The sequence below is a fragment of the Sebastes fasciatus genome, chromosome 18 (genome assembly GCF_043250625.1).
Source record: "Sebastes fasciatus isolate fSebFas1 chromosome 18, fSebFas1.pri, whole genome shotgun sequence".
Taxonomy (NCBI): domain Eukaryota; kingdom Metazoa; phylum Chordata; class Actinopteri; order Perciformes; family Sebastidae; genus Sebastes; species Sebastes fasciatus.
This window is the reverse complement of record NC_133812.1, coordinates 24839713-24853057: the sequence shown is the minus strand read 5'-3', so window position 1 is coordinate 24853057 and position 13345 is coordinate 24839713. Positions and strand designations below refer to the sequence as shown.

At 40.9% G+C, this 13345-nt stretch overlaps 1 protein-coding gene across 1 annotated transcript in view; it reads left to right on the top strand.

The window, feature by feature from the left end:
- Positions 1-6927: 6927 nt before the first annotated feature.
- The window catches only part of tmem121ab (transmembrane protein 121Ab), a 50178-nt gene continuing 43760 nt past the window's right edge, over positions 6928-13345 (top strand). Inside the window, exon 1 of the mRNA XM_074616047.1 lies at positions 6928-7449. The gene's annotated coding sequence lies outside the window, so the exon portion shown is untranslated. The remainder of the gene's footprint in view (positions 7450-13345) is intronic.

Here is a 13345-nt window from a genome sequence, read left to right as displayed (position 1 = left end):
CCTAACCCTAACCCCCTAACCCTAACCCTAACCCACCCTCTTACCCTAACCCTAACCCCAACCCCTAACCCTAACCCTAACCCTAACCCCCAACCTTACCCTAACCCTAACCCCTAATCCTGAACCCCATACCTTACCCTGACCCTAACCCTAACCCGATCCCTTCCCCTCAACCTCATTCCTTACCCTAACCCATCTGCCCCCTCCCCGCTTACCTCCAATCCCTGACCCCCACTCCCCCTTACCCTAACCCCAACCCTTCTGACCCTCTCCTTCCTTCCCTGACCCCCTCAACCCGAATCCTACGGTTCTACCTCCTTCCCTTTCCCCTCTCCACCCCTCACCCTCCATCTCCTTTCCTTCCCCAAACCTAATCCTTCCCTCTCCAACCTCATCTGTTTCACCCATTTTCCTTCCCAACAGTGTTACCTGGGACCCTCCTCCAGAGAAGATTACAAATCAAACAATAAAAAAATACACTTCTATCTTGACACTGCACAGGTCCTCTTTATTCCTTCTTATTCCTTTTAGTGCTTTTATTCTAAATTAAGATACTCTATGTTTGTGATTATATATATTTTATATACATTCATTTTTTTTATATATGTTTTGCTTGTTTGGGTCTTTGTTTTCACTATTTTCTCTTCCTATTTGCATTTGTTTAGATATTTATTGGCTTGCCCACACCAACCATTCTGCATGCCTCCTTCCCACCTTAAATGTCCTTAATATCTATATGAATTTTGTTTGCATGTTGGAATTGTGAGCACTTCTTACCTTGACTTTCCACATATATTTTACTTATCCACCATAGAGCCCTCTAAAGCACTGTCCTTCTATTTATTCTCTTTTATTGTTTTACTTATCCTTATTATTGGCCTTCCAGGACCTGTGCAGTTGTCTCCTTACCTTCCCTCCTTGTCCCACCAAAAAAACATCAGCTCCCCGTCGGCTAGGGGACCGTGTCCTGGTCCTCCACCTCGTCTGGGAGTCGAACCCTGGCCTCCCGGGGCGAAGAGCTGCTCCGGCCACCTCACCCATCCATCCCGACAGGAACAGGAACCGGTTCACACATAAAGCATCATACAGCCACACACACTTACATACAGATCTTTAGGCCAGTGCAAACAAACCTCCACCGGATCTATCAACCCCAACCATAACCCAAACCTAACCCTAACCCTAACCCCCTAACCCTAACCCTAACCCAACCCCTAACCTTAACCCTAACCATAACCCCTAACCCTAACCCTAACCCCTAACCCCTAACCCTAACCCTAACCCTAACACCTAACCCCTAACCCTAACCCTAACCCTAACCCTAACCCAACCCCTAACCCTAACCCTAACCCAACCCTAACCCTAACCCTAACCCTAACCCACATTTTGGTAGCCTGAAAATGTTATTCAGAGTTGTACGTAGCCCCACCCGCTAGAGTCACTTCTGGTTGCAAAAAACCAAGATAGCGATGGCCATATACCAAGAAGATGAACTCAAGGCTTCAAAACAGCAGTCCACAAACCAGTGGGTGACGTCACGATGACTACGTCCACTTCTTATATACAGTCTATGCCTAAACATAACTGCGGCCATTACCATAGTTTTTTTGCGTGCCGTACAAATGCCACACAAACAGCCTGAAATGTGTCATCATGACACGCAGAATGTCGTTGTAATATCGTGTAATTTATACGCCTCCCTGTGAGATCAGGTTGTGCTGATCCACTTGTATTTCTGTTACACAAAGTCTGGCCCCGAGATTAGGCATTAACATAACGGCACAGATGTTGTAATCTTAATCCTGTTGCAGTGATTGTGAAACTGATGTGTGACAAAGTCTGTAGCTAATCTCTATCTAACTCTATCTCTTACTTCATTGGTTACTTGCTTATGTTTTTGTAAAACATACCAGATAATGTTTTAGAATGATAAAAAAAAAGATGTATTTGGGTGTACTGTACTGTATGTTGCCATAATAACTCTGTATCAGTCCGTGCTGCCTAATTGAGACTGATGAGGAACCCGGAGATAAGTTCCCTAATAGGATCTTCCACCATGTTATATTGTGAATTGATTTGCACACAAGAAGGAGTTGTGTGAATATATGGATTTTGAAAGTAAGATTTTGTTCTGCGATACAACCGCTGCTTTCTTTTATTGAATGCTCTCCACCACTTTATATTCTGCTAGGGTCACACAGGTAGCTACAGTGGACTGTAGAGCCTCACCCCTGTATGATGAAAGCATGCATCACGCAGTCAACTTCCCCTCCTTGGCAGCCCGAGGACAATCTCTCTCACACCCCAAAAACATGAGAGCTGGAGCTGCGGATCTAACAGGGGAGGAGGGGGGAACCCTCAATATTTAACACCTCTCATCCTACATTCACTTTGACTCAGACCGAGGAATAACCTTCTGATCTGCCCCATCAAAGCTCACTCCGACAGTCACCTCACATCTCCCTCTATCTCCGAGTCTAATCGCCACTGATTGGCTTATGAAAACCCTAATCATTGAAAATTGCTTTTAATGTGATGCCGGTATGTGTGGGTTCTGAATTACTTTAAACTGACGAGCAAGTGCAGGAGGGTTTTTCTGTGCCTACTTGATTTGAAGTAGCTATGCGCAGTCACTCTATATAGATGTGGTTGTGAAAGCTAATGAGACAGAGCAGACTCCTCTCCTCTACGGGGACGGGGGCTGCCAAGTCCCCAACGCAAACACACCACAATAGTCCCATTACAACCCTACAGGGACATAGCTAGCATATAGACTGTGTACGGTACTTCAACCGTGTCTTTACAGTGTGCTTGAGTGTTTTTTATCTTCTATGGAATCATGTTATTCTTAACACAGATTCATACTGTGTCTGTCTTAGTTGATAGTGAGCAAGTAACCTTATCCTCTTTCATTTTCATCTCCTATTCCTATAATATCACTATAAGATAACCACTTATAATGCGTCCATGCACTCAACCTTGAATTTATGACTTTATCTTACGTGATGGTATTTTAATGTCTTATGGTAGCATGTAATATAGATTATATAATTCTGCTATTTAATAGCGCAGTCATTCCCAGAGACTGGGTCGGGACCCACAGGTGGGTCGCAGGAGATTTTATTATTAAAGAGTATACTGAAGAAGCTAAGAGGCAAAACTCTGGTGTTTTTTTTACTTTACAACAGCCGCCATTTTGGACTGAAACCGCTGATATTTATAATATTTGATTGTTCAACACAGGCCATTTCGGTAGACCATGACAATAGAAGAAAAATTATTTTGTTTTACTTTTGTACGGCACGTTTTCCGGTAGTCGCTTTCAGTCCAAAATGGCGCGGAAGCGTAGCTTTGCTGCTGGGCGCTGATGTTGCAATGGAACCAACAACTGACTTTTACTTCTTGGCAATATACGTTCTTTGGGGTCGCCAAATAAATTTGCAGAATCTCTTCCATAGTCTTTTTTTTTAATATTTATATCTGCAGTACACCTTTGAGCCACATGAGGGAGCCTGAATGGTCATATTTGAATCGAATGTAGCTTAGTTATAACATATTATCTAATGCGAAAGGCTATCGTACTTTCTGTTTGTTTTACGGATGAGAGGAAAAAAACGAGAGCCTGTTAACTCTGCCTACATGCATTCATTTGGTCTCATTTATAAAGTATTTATATATGTTGTCAACACATGCTTAAAATGAAGTTGATATACATCAAATGTATATCTCTTCGAAATGGCTGGTTCACCTATTCAAGATAATATAAGGTGATGCAGAAAAGGCAGTAAAGATAGTCAGGATAGTGTTCATTTGCACACAAATTTCCTCTTCTCATGATTTATAGATAAGGCCTTTGTGAATTGGGTCGCCATGGTTTGTCTTTTCTAAAAAGTGGGTCCCCAGAAAAAAAGTTTGGGAAACTCTACTCTGCAGTAGAGGGTTTAGGTAATCATGCTTAATATTTTTAGCCACCCCAGCGGCATGGCTCTACGGATGGAAAAGTCGGTCAGTCAGTTGGCCCACCACTTTGGTCTAGACTGAAATATGTCAACAACTATTGGATGGATTACTATGAACTGTTGTACAGACATTCAAGATCTCCAGAGGATGAGGCCTAATAACTGTGATGATCTCCTGACTTTTCATCTAGCGCCATGATCAGGTCAGAATTTCAATTTGACCACTTCTGTTTATGACCAAATACCTTCAAAAACCAGCCTGTTTGCACGAAAAGTCATATAAATGCTACGATAATGTGCAAGGCATTTAGTGTGCAATACAAACGCCTCTCATGCTTTTGGCGTGTCATTTGGCGGACATGTGCAATAACACGTTGGTCACTTTTGTGCAATGTAAATACTGTAAATCTACTGTTACGGATATGTGCAATAACATATGCTGATCACTCTGTGCAATAATTATCTGATGCTGTGCAATAATTATATAATTATCTGACAGACACATTGTGCAATAATCTGGCAAATCTGTCATCTCACCAATATACATATTGTATTTTTATATTGCATTATCTTTTATATTTTTTATATTTATATTGTATTATCTCTTTTTTTATTGTATTATCTTTTCAATAGCACCTATGGGCTTGTCATAATCTAATTTCGTCGTACTACACAATGACAATAAAGTGCTTGAATCTTGAATCTTGAATCTTGTATTTGTACTGTCCAATGTAAACGCATCTGGGTAAATATGCCACGCTCAGAGCTAGTGACGTAGAATAAAATAAAAGAGACCACTTATGGCGTCGGGAGGGGAGGTAGATGGGTCCAACAAACGTACAACTTTTAACCAGGAGGCCGGTGTTCGAGAACGGTGTTTTGTTTCGCAAGACACTTTGTTTTGTTTACAGTTTCATCTTATATTTCTGTAATATAGCTAAAGGACAGCCACTTACTGTATAATGTTCCCATGGTACTCCATTCTGATCTTATGAACTCTGCTTGCATGGTGGCATTTTAATAGTTGTTTTTATGGTATCATGTAATATAGATAATATTCTTAGTGTCTTGTGTTTTGATTCCGATCTTCAACACTGGGTTTTATGTTGCATTTAATAACATACACTGACTTTTATACTTACATCATTTTGATCTGCTACACAACCACTTTAGTACTGCTACTCCCACATACTGTGTGAGTTTATATTTGTAGTGTAAATTAAGGTATTTTTATCTCCTATGACATCACTAATTCTTATAATATTGCTATGCGGGCTATACGGCTGTCATAAAGTCCCAAATTAATTATGAGACAGTTATTTTATTTTCGTGACTAATCCTTCCACCGGTGTTGTTGACGATAATTAATCACTGGATATTATGTGGAAAACTGTTGCTCTGTTAAAAACAAAAGACAAAATGACGGGGCAGGAGGTGCCTGAAACAGATGGCTGTTCCCTCTATGTAAGTAAATTGACTATAAATTTAATTCAGTCCCTCAGTGTGTGTGTTTGTGCGAGAAAGAGAGTAAGAGAGAGAGACAATAATGTAACCTCAACATTCATGCCAATAAAGCTTATTTGAATTTGAATTTGAGAGAACATGTACCTCTGTGTTCATCTTATAGCTTATTATGCAGCAGGGTCATAATTGTTTTTGGCACATTCGAATTGAATTAAAGCTTCAGTAAGAAGAATGTTTTTGGCATCGTTGGGCAAAAATTTCATAATAACCTTTCAGCATATTCTAATTCAAGTGTTCTGAGAGAAAACTAGACTTCTTCACCTCCTCATGGCCCTGTTTTCAGGCTTTAAAAAATCTAGCCCGTGACGGGAGACTTTGACCAATCACAGGTCATTTCAGAGAGAGAGAGCGTTCCTATTGGCTGTGCTCCGGCTGGTGGGTGGTGCTTAGTATTTCCTGAACTGTTCTCAACATGGCTACCAGGTCGCAAACTTTCTCATTTTACAGCTAAACAGTAAACTACAAGATGTTTCTGAAAACATTTGAGGAGAGAAATAGGCATTACAGTAACAGTATATTGATTGAAATTTGATCAGCGCTGCCTAGTTTGACCGTTTGATCGGAGTTTGCGAGTGATTGACAGCTGCTCAGAGACGGCGAGGCTCCAGATCAGCTCTGATTGGTTGTTTTCCTCCGGTCTGTGAAATCTTGCAGATGCCATTAGGAGCACCAGAAGACACAGAGGACACAGAGGAACATGTTTTTTTTCAGATTACCTGTCTCATGCACTACTGTCAGTACACTGGTAACACTTCATTTTACAGGTTTGCAAATTTCATGGTAATCAGGTGATGATTAGCAAGTAACCTATTTGAAATTTCTTTGGAATTACAGACAAATTATCCCAATATTTACCCCAAAATGTATCGAAAATGACTTTATTATAAACATTATTTAATAACTATATGCTAAAGTAGCATATAATGGTTAAAATAGGGCCCTTAGGCTTGAGAAGCGGCTGCTCTTCATCGGATGTGGAAAACCAAAACTAATAGAAGACACTTCTGATCAGGCACAAATCTCACCATAGTGTGACTTATTGATGCTAATGTAATGATTCAGGGAAATAAAGCATATCAATTAACATTGTATTCTTTTCCTGGAAATGTATTAAATTAAATAACCAGAATATAATTTTTAAATAATGTTTATAATAAAGTAATTTTCGATGGATTTTGAGGTAAATATTGGGGTAATTTGGCAGTAATTTCAAATAGGTTATTTGTTAATCATCACCTAAATACCATGACATTTGCAGACCCGTAAAATGAAGTGTTACCGAATAACTTTTTTTTTTTTATTTGCTCCAATTCTACCCACTGCAGCTTTAATGTTAAATTGAATGTTTCTTCATCACATCACTGCCAATAAAGCTGATTTGTGTTTGGCAGTCATTAGCTCATGTCTTACTGTTACAGGATACTGGAGGCTGTTGGTTTTCCTTCTTTGTCACTCCAACATATTTGAATTGAACAGTGATTGATTGAGCGAGGAGAATAGGGGAGGGAGAGAGAGACAGAGAGAGAGAGAGAGAGAGAGAGAGAGAGAGAGGTGGTCGAGTCTATCCGGAGGAACTAGCGAAGAAGCCTCAGCAGTTACACTTGCCAAAGCGGCTCCACGCAGCCAGCAAGCAGGCTGCACTTTTAACATCCACCAGTTTCTATTTGAATTCATTCATTTTGAGGGACAGTCTCAGCTGTCTGTGTTGTGTTGGGTTGGACATGCAGCTGGGAAAATGGGATTTTCTTTAACTTAACCGGCGTTTTTCGGCAGCTCCTCGCAGCGGATTTACAACGAGAGACAGCGATGAGATTCAGCACCCTGGACAGCGGCTGAGTGTTTCAGCACCCTGGACAGCGACTGACTGGTTTCAGCACCCCGGATAGCGATTGAGCGTTTCAGCACCATGGACAGCGACTGAGCGTTTCAGCACCCTGGACAGCGACTGACTGAGCGTCCACTGGAGGTGAGCCAGTCAGAGTTTAAACAGCTGCTTCTTTTTCTGCTTGTGTCTCATCATGTTAGTCGAGAAAAAAAAGAAAGAAAATCACTCTTACACAATTTGTTGAACGTGTCATGACTTGTCTCGACGCTGCTTCGGAGAGAGACATTATAGAGCTGCACGCCAGGCGTTACAAATAGGACTAAATCTAAGGGAATTCATTAAAATAAAGCAGTTCAGTAGTTTATTAACCTGTGAGTTTAAAGGAAAAAATTTCATGAATGCTGCCACTTTCTACCAGTCTAGTTTGTGACTCTTCTCCATGTTAAAACCAGCAAAATTTTTTTTTTTTAGCGCTTTGCAACCTCCTGATAGTGAATTCATGTGCTGTGATGTGATGCTTATTATCATTATTATTAATGTCATTATCATTATGGTTATAGTTGTAGCCTATAAAGCCAGCTGTTGTTCCCTCTCGTCAGTTTTTATTTAAAGGCAGCTGTTTTTATTTTGAAGAGTCAGCTCGTGCCTCAGGTCTGCGCGGAAAAAATCAGCCCATCCATGTTGTGAGGACACACACACACACACACACACACACACACACAAACACACACATACACCACCCCCACGGCACGCGGCCAGCAGCTTGGAGTCACTAAGAAAATATATAACCCTCGCAACCCCCCTCGTGCTTCTTTCCTCACCACACTGATAATAACTCAGACTCTGTGATAATGAGCTCCATACAGGCGCTTCCTCCCTTTTAACCTATACATTCATATTATATTATATAACATTTTTTCTTTCATTAGCTTTTAATCCAGCGTGATTTATGAGTGGGCAGCCTGTGGGTTCAGGTTTTTTTTTTTTTTTTTTGCTCAATGTCACTTCAACAGGAAACATGAAGGCTGCATGGATCCTCTTTATGGGATTTTGTGTTTCACCAGAAGATGATCTTACAAGTTTATCTATTATAATGCCTATAATGTATAGAAGCATATAGGCTTGACAAATATCTATATAGGTATTTGACAAGATATTTGATCAACCATCGTGGCAACCATCAGTCATAACTAAGAGCTCAGATGATTAATCAATTAATCAGTAGTTGTTAGAAAATGATTAGGCAGCTATTCTGCCAATCGAATCATCATTTACGTAATTTTTCTACCTTATCAATTTTGGATACTTGCTGCTTTTCTTTGTCTTATTTGACAGTTGTTGGACTGGAAATTGCATAGGCCATTTTTCACAATTTCCTGATATTTCATAACCGATTAATCAAGAAAATAAGCAGCATATTAAAGCTTCAGTAGGCAGAAAGTTTTTGGCATCATTGGGCAAAAATTCCATAATAACCTTTTAGCATATTGTAATTCAAGTGTTCTGAGAGAAAACTAGACTTCTGCACCTCCTCACGGCTCTGTTTTCAGGCTTTAAGAAATCTAGCCTGTGATGGGAGACTTTGGCCAATCACAGGTCATTTCAGAGAGAGAGAGAGTGTTCCAATTGGCTGTGCTCCAACTGGTGGGCGGTGCTTGGTATTTCCTCAACTTGATCTCAACATGGCTGCCGGGTCACAAACTTTTTCATTTTACAGCTAAACAGTACACTACAATATGATTCTGAAAACATTTGAGGCGAGAAATAGGCATTACAGTAACAGAATATTGATTCATATTTGATCAGCACTGCCTAGTTTGACCGTTTCATGTTGCACTACTGTCAGGATATAGCGACTGTTTTATAAAAATAACTTTTTTTAATCATATTTGCTCCATTTCACCCACTGCAGCTTTAATTGATTAATCAAGAAAATAAACCCATGATCACTGCTTACTGATTGGGAACATACATATATATACGTATATTGATTGTAATGTATGATGTGGTATTATGTATTTTTATGTTTTCTTAAAAGCCAAACCAGGGACAAGGTCTGCAAATTAGCTATTAGCTAGAAGTCCTATATGCATCGGTTTCACTTTAATTAAGTGTAACAATACCTCCATGTATTGTTCCTGTCAAATAAATAAATAAAAACAAAGCAGCATGTTAATCGATAATGAAAATAATCACTGGTTGGCGCCGTACTAGTCAAATCCCTAATGTCTCAAGTGTTGGCAAACACTGTCACATTCAAGGATTTATTTATTCTACACCCTTTTAATCCCGGCTGCACATGAGCTGTTGCTGGGATTAAACATGTGACCTTTTGGTTGCCAGACTGGGCGCTTGAAATTGATGTGGCCACCCGGCTTCCGTTTGCTCGCTCGCTCCCATGCATCACTTGAACTGTCTGCTGCGGCGCGAAGAAATTAATTCTCAGAATGTAAAGGGAGAGAAATGCCCATGTCAGGCCTGCTTTGAATAAGAGGTGACCCCTGTGCTTTTTGCCTGCGGCGCATTAACAGGCTCTGATAGCCCTCAACACTCACACACACACCCTGACTGTGTAAACCCACAGAGATGTAAGCCTCGCTTTTTTTTAAAGCCTTGATTTTAATGATGTTCATTAGGATTTTGATTACACTGAATGTGTGATAACTCGGGGCTCGGCGTTAACTGTGTCTGATATGTCGGCTCAGGCTGTGAGTGACAAGAATTGAGTGGAAGGAAGCGAGAAAGTGTGAATCAGCGGGGATGTCGCCACGGGGCTTGACTCCCCAAAAGAGAGATTTTTTAATATGCCAGTTTGGCCTCTGGGTTATTAAGCTCTGGACGCTATAGAAATTGCTGCTCTATATCTTGGGGATGATGAACTAAATGCAAATTAATCTTTCATGCTCAATTTATTATCCAATAAACAGACCATGAATTTGAATTTGAAAAGTGGCCCTACAGAGGGCAGGCCACACAATTGCCTGTTACCTCTCTCTAAACCGCCTTTTTTGTCTCGTTTGAAATGAAGCTCCCAGGATAAGAGACTGAATTCAAGGCATTTATCTGCAGGTGCTTCTCATACCATAAAAGCAAGGCCACTTTTAATAGTCGTTTGCCACCCAGAGGGGTTACCTCTTAACTCGTCTCAAACTGTGCCTCATTGGAAAGCACGGCACATCGTGCAACCTTGGGGTCAGCAGATACGAGCCCTCATTGGCATCCAGGACACAGCAGGTTCTGCTTTAGATTTTCTGCATTACACAGATTGCAGAGTTGCTTTTCATGAGTGTGCACTTTACATGCTCGTGGCACGGCGGTTCATGTTCTTGCATGCTTGGAATTCCATTTATGGGCCTCTTAAAATTCAGGCAATTAAATTCAATATTGCTATGAATACATGACCGGCTGGTCTGAGAGCCAGAGAGCAGGCCGAGGCGGTGAACACCCACTCGCCCTCCTCGCTCCACAACCCCCTTTCCCAATCATCCCAGGTCTTTAAAAAACCCTCCCCCCCCTCACGCCACCGCAGAGTGAATTGTGGTCAATTTGAATGATCAAACGAAGACAATGTGGGAGGCAATGGCTGTCAGAGAGAATATTAGGCCACAATGAACGGCACCAATAAAAGAAATATGTGTGTCTGGAATAGTGAATGGGATTTTTCACTCCCCTGTGTGTGTCTGTCGCTCCCATTGGCACAGATAGAAATGAGAGTGCTCTGTCTTTGCTGTGCTATAGGCTCCTACTCTGGGCAAGGTTGTGCCATGCTACGCTAAGCTAAGCTGTGCGGTCCTGTGCCGTGCTCCGCTCTGTGTCATTAGCTGAAACACAGCTGCTGTTGCGTCTGATGCAGTAAGCATTCGGCTCATCTCATCGGTTCTCAGCCACTGGTTTTTCCACTTCAGAGTCACTGTGCTTCGGAGGGCTATAATCTCACTGACATAATGGCGTCCACTCCAATCAATAGCCAAACGGCACGGCGAATCAATAGCAACCGTACTGTACAATAACGTGGCCTGGGAGTGGCAGAGAGGGGAGAGAGAGCAGCTTGCAGCCATCACATGTTTAACTCTGGAAACTCTTTGAAAATATACTCCTTAATTATGGATCAAAAATACCAACCTTGTTAACGAGCCATGTATTATGGATTGCTGCATGATCTATGCTAATGTAAGCACAGCAGTCGGGGGGGAAAAACTGGCATCACTTTGCTTGCTTGCCTCTCTCTCTAATCACTACACATGCAAATACATACACAAACACACGAGTATACGCACCCAGAAGCTTAAAAGTAAAGCCAAAGCTGAGATATGAAACTTTGCATATTTAGTCGTGTATCCCTGATTGGTCAAAGAACAGTTTCAGTCTTTCTAGATGCATTACATTTATCATAACTAAGGATCCACCGATCCCACTTTTTCAGTCCCGATAGCAATACCTGGGCTTTGGGTATCGCCTGTAGATCGGCCCCACTGTCCAGCTATTTGATTCAGTATCGGCCCGATATCCGATTTCAGTATCGGTATTGGTGGATCCCTTATCACTACTAGGGAAGTCAATCGATTAAAATATTTAATCGCAATTAATCATGATTGTCGATAGTTAATCGTGCTTAATCACAAATTAATTGCAAATTTTGTATCTGTTCAAAATGTACCTTAATGGGAGATTTGTCAAGTATTTAATACTCTTATCAACATGGGAGTGGACAAATATGCTTGCTTTATGCAAATGTATGTATATATTTATTATTGGAAATCAATTAACAACACAAAACAATGACAAATATTGTCCAGAAACCCTCACAGGTACTGCATTTAGCATAAAACAATATGCTCAAATCATAACATGGCAAACTGCAGCCCAACAGGCAACAACAGCTGTCAGTGTGTCAGTGTGCTGACGTGACTATGACTTGCCCCAAACTGCATGTGATTATCATAAAGTGGGCATGTCTGTAAAGGGGAGACTCGTGGGTACCCAAAGAACCCATTTTCATCCACATATCTTGAGGTCAGAGGTCAAGGGACCCCTTTGAAAATGGTCATGCTAGTTTTTCCTCGCCAAAATTTAGCGCAAGTTGGGAGCGTTATTTGACCTCCTTCGTGACAAGCTAGTATGACATGATTGGTACCAATGGATTCTTTAGGTTTTCTAGTTTCATATGATGCCAGTATCTTCACTCTGGCTTTAATACTAGATGGCGGCCCGCCTGATTTTTAAGAGGTAATTAAAAATCGCAAGTTGCTTTAATGCGTTAAAGAAATTAGAGGCGCTAAAACGAATTGGCGTTCACACATTATTATCGCGTTAACTTAGACAGCCCTAATCATAACATTTTAAATATGTTAAAATACCCCCTCATTCACTTCTCCTTATTTCTTACACAACCCAGAACATTTCAAAATCAGGCAAGAAAATAGTGTTCACACATCTAACCTGTTCAATTAACGGTTTGTTAGTTTCCCCTGAGGAGCCAGAAAATTCATTGGCTTTCTAAGTGTTAATCAAGCGTTTTACCCGAGCTTATCTAAAAGAGCTCCAAGAAAAAAAAGGTCATTTTATATGTAACAAGGCAGCGGCGACAACATTTTATCTGAGAGATAACAGCCAGAGTGTTTCACATCTGGAATAAAGCCACTTAAATTAGCCAGCTGTTTGAAATGTCTGCAGCATCCTAAGATAATATTATGCACGGGAAAAAAGCATAATGTCTTTGGCTGGAATACAAATTGGAAAGGTAACTAGGTAAGGGTCACAGCAAGAGCTCAGTCACTGCTGCTATTCCAACAGAGAAGCAAATTGCCCTGAGTGGAAGATAAGACGTTTATCTTTCTGTCTGTACCACACTTTAACACGGTAAGAACTGATGTATGATTAGCTCCAGCTATAAAAAAAAAAAAAAATCACTACCACCTCAGATGGCAGTTTTTCTGTTGGAGGGCAATTTGGCAAACTGCTCAGCATCTCATAAAGCAGAGTTACAATAGCAACACTGGACACTTATAAATCAGAAACTTCAAACCTGAGAGTGTTG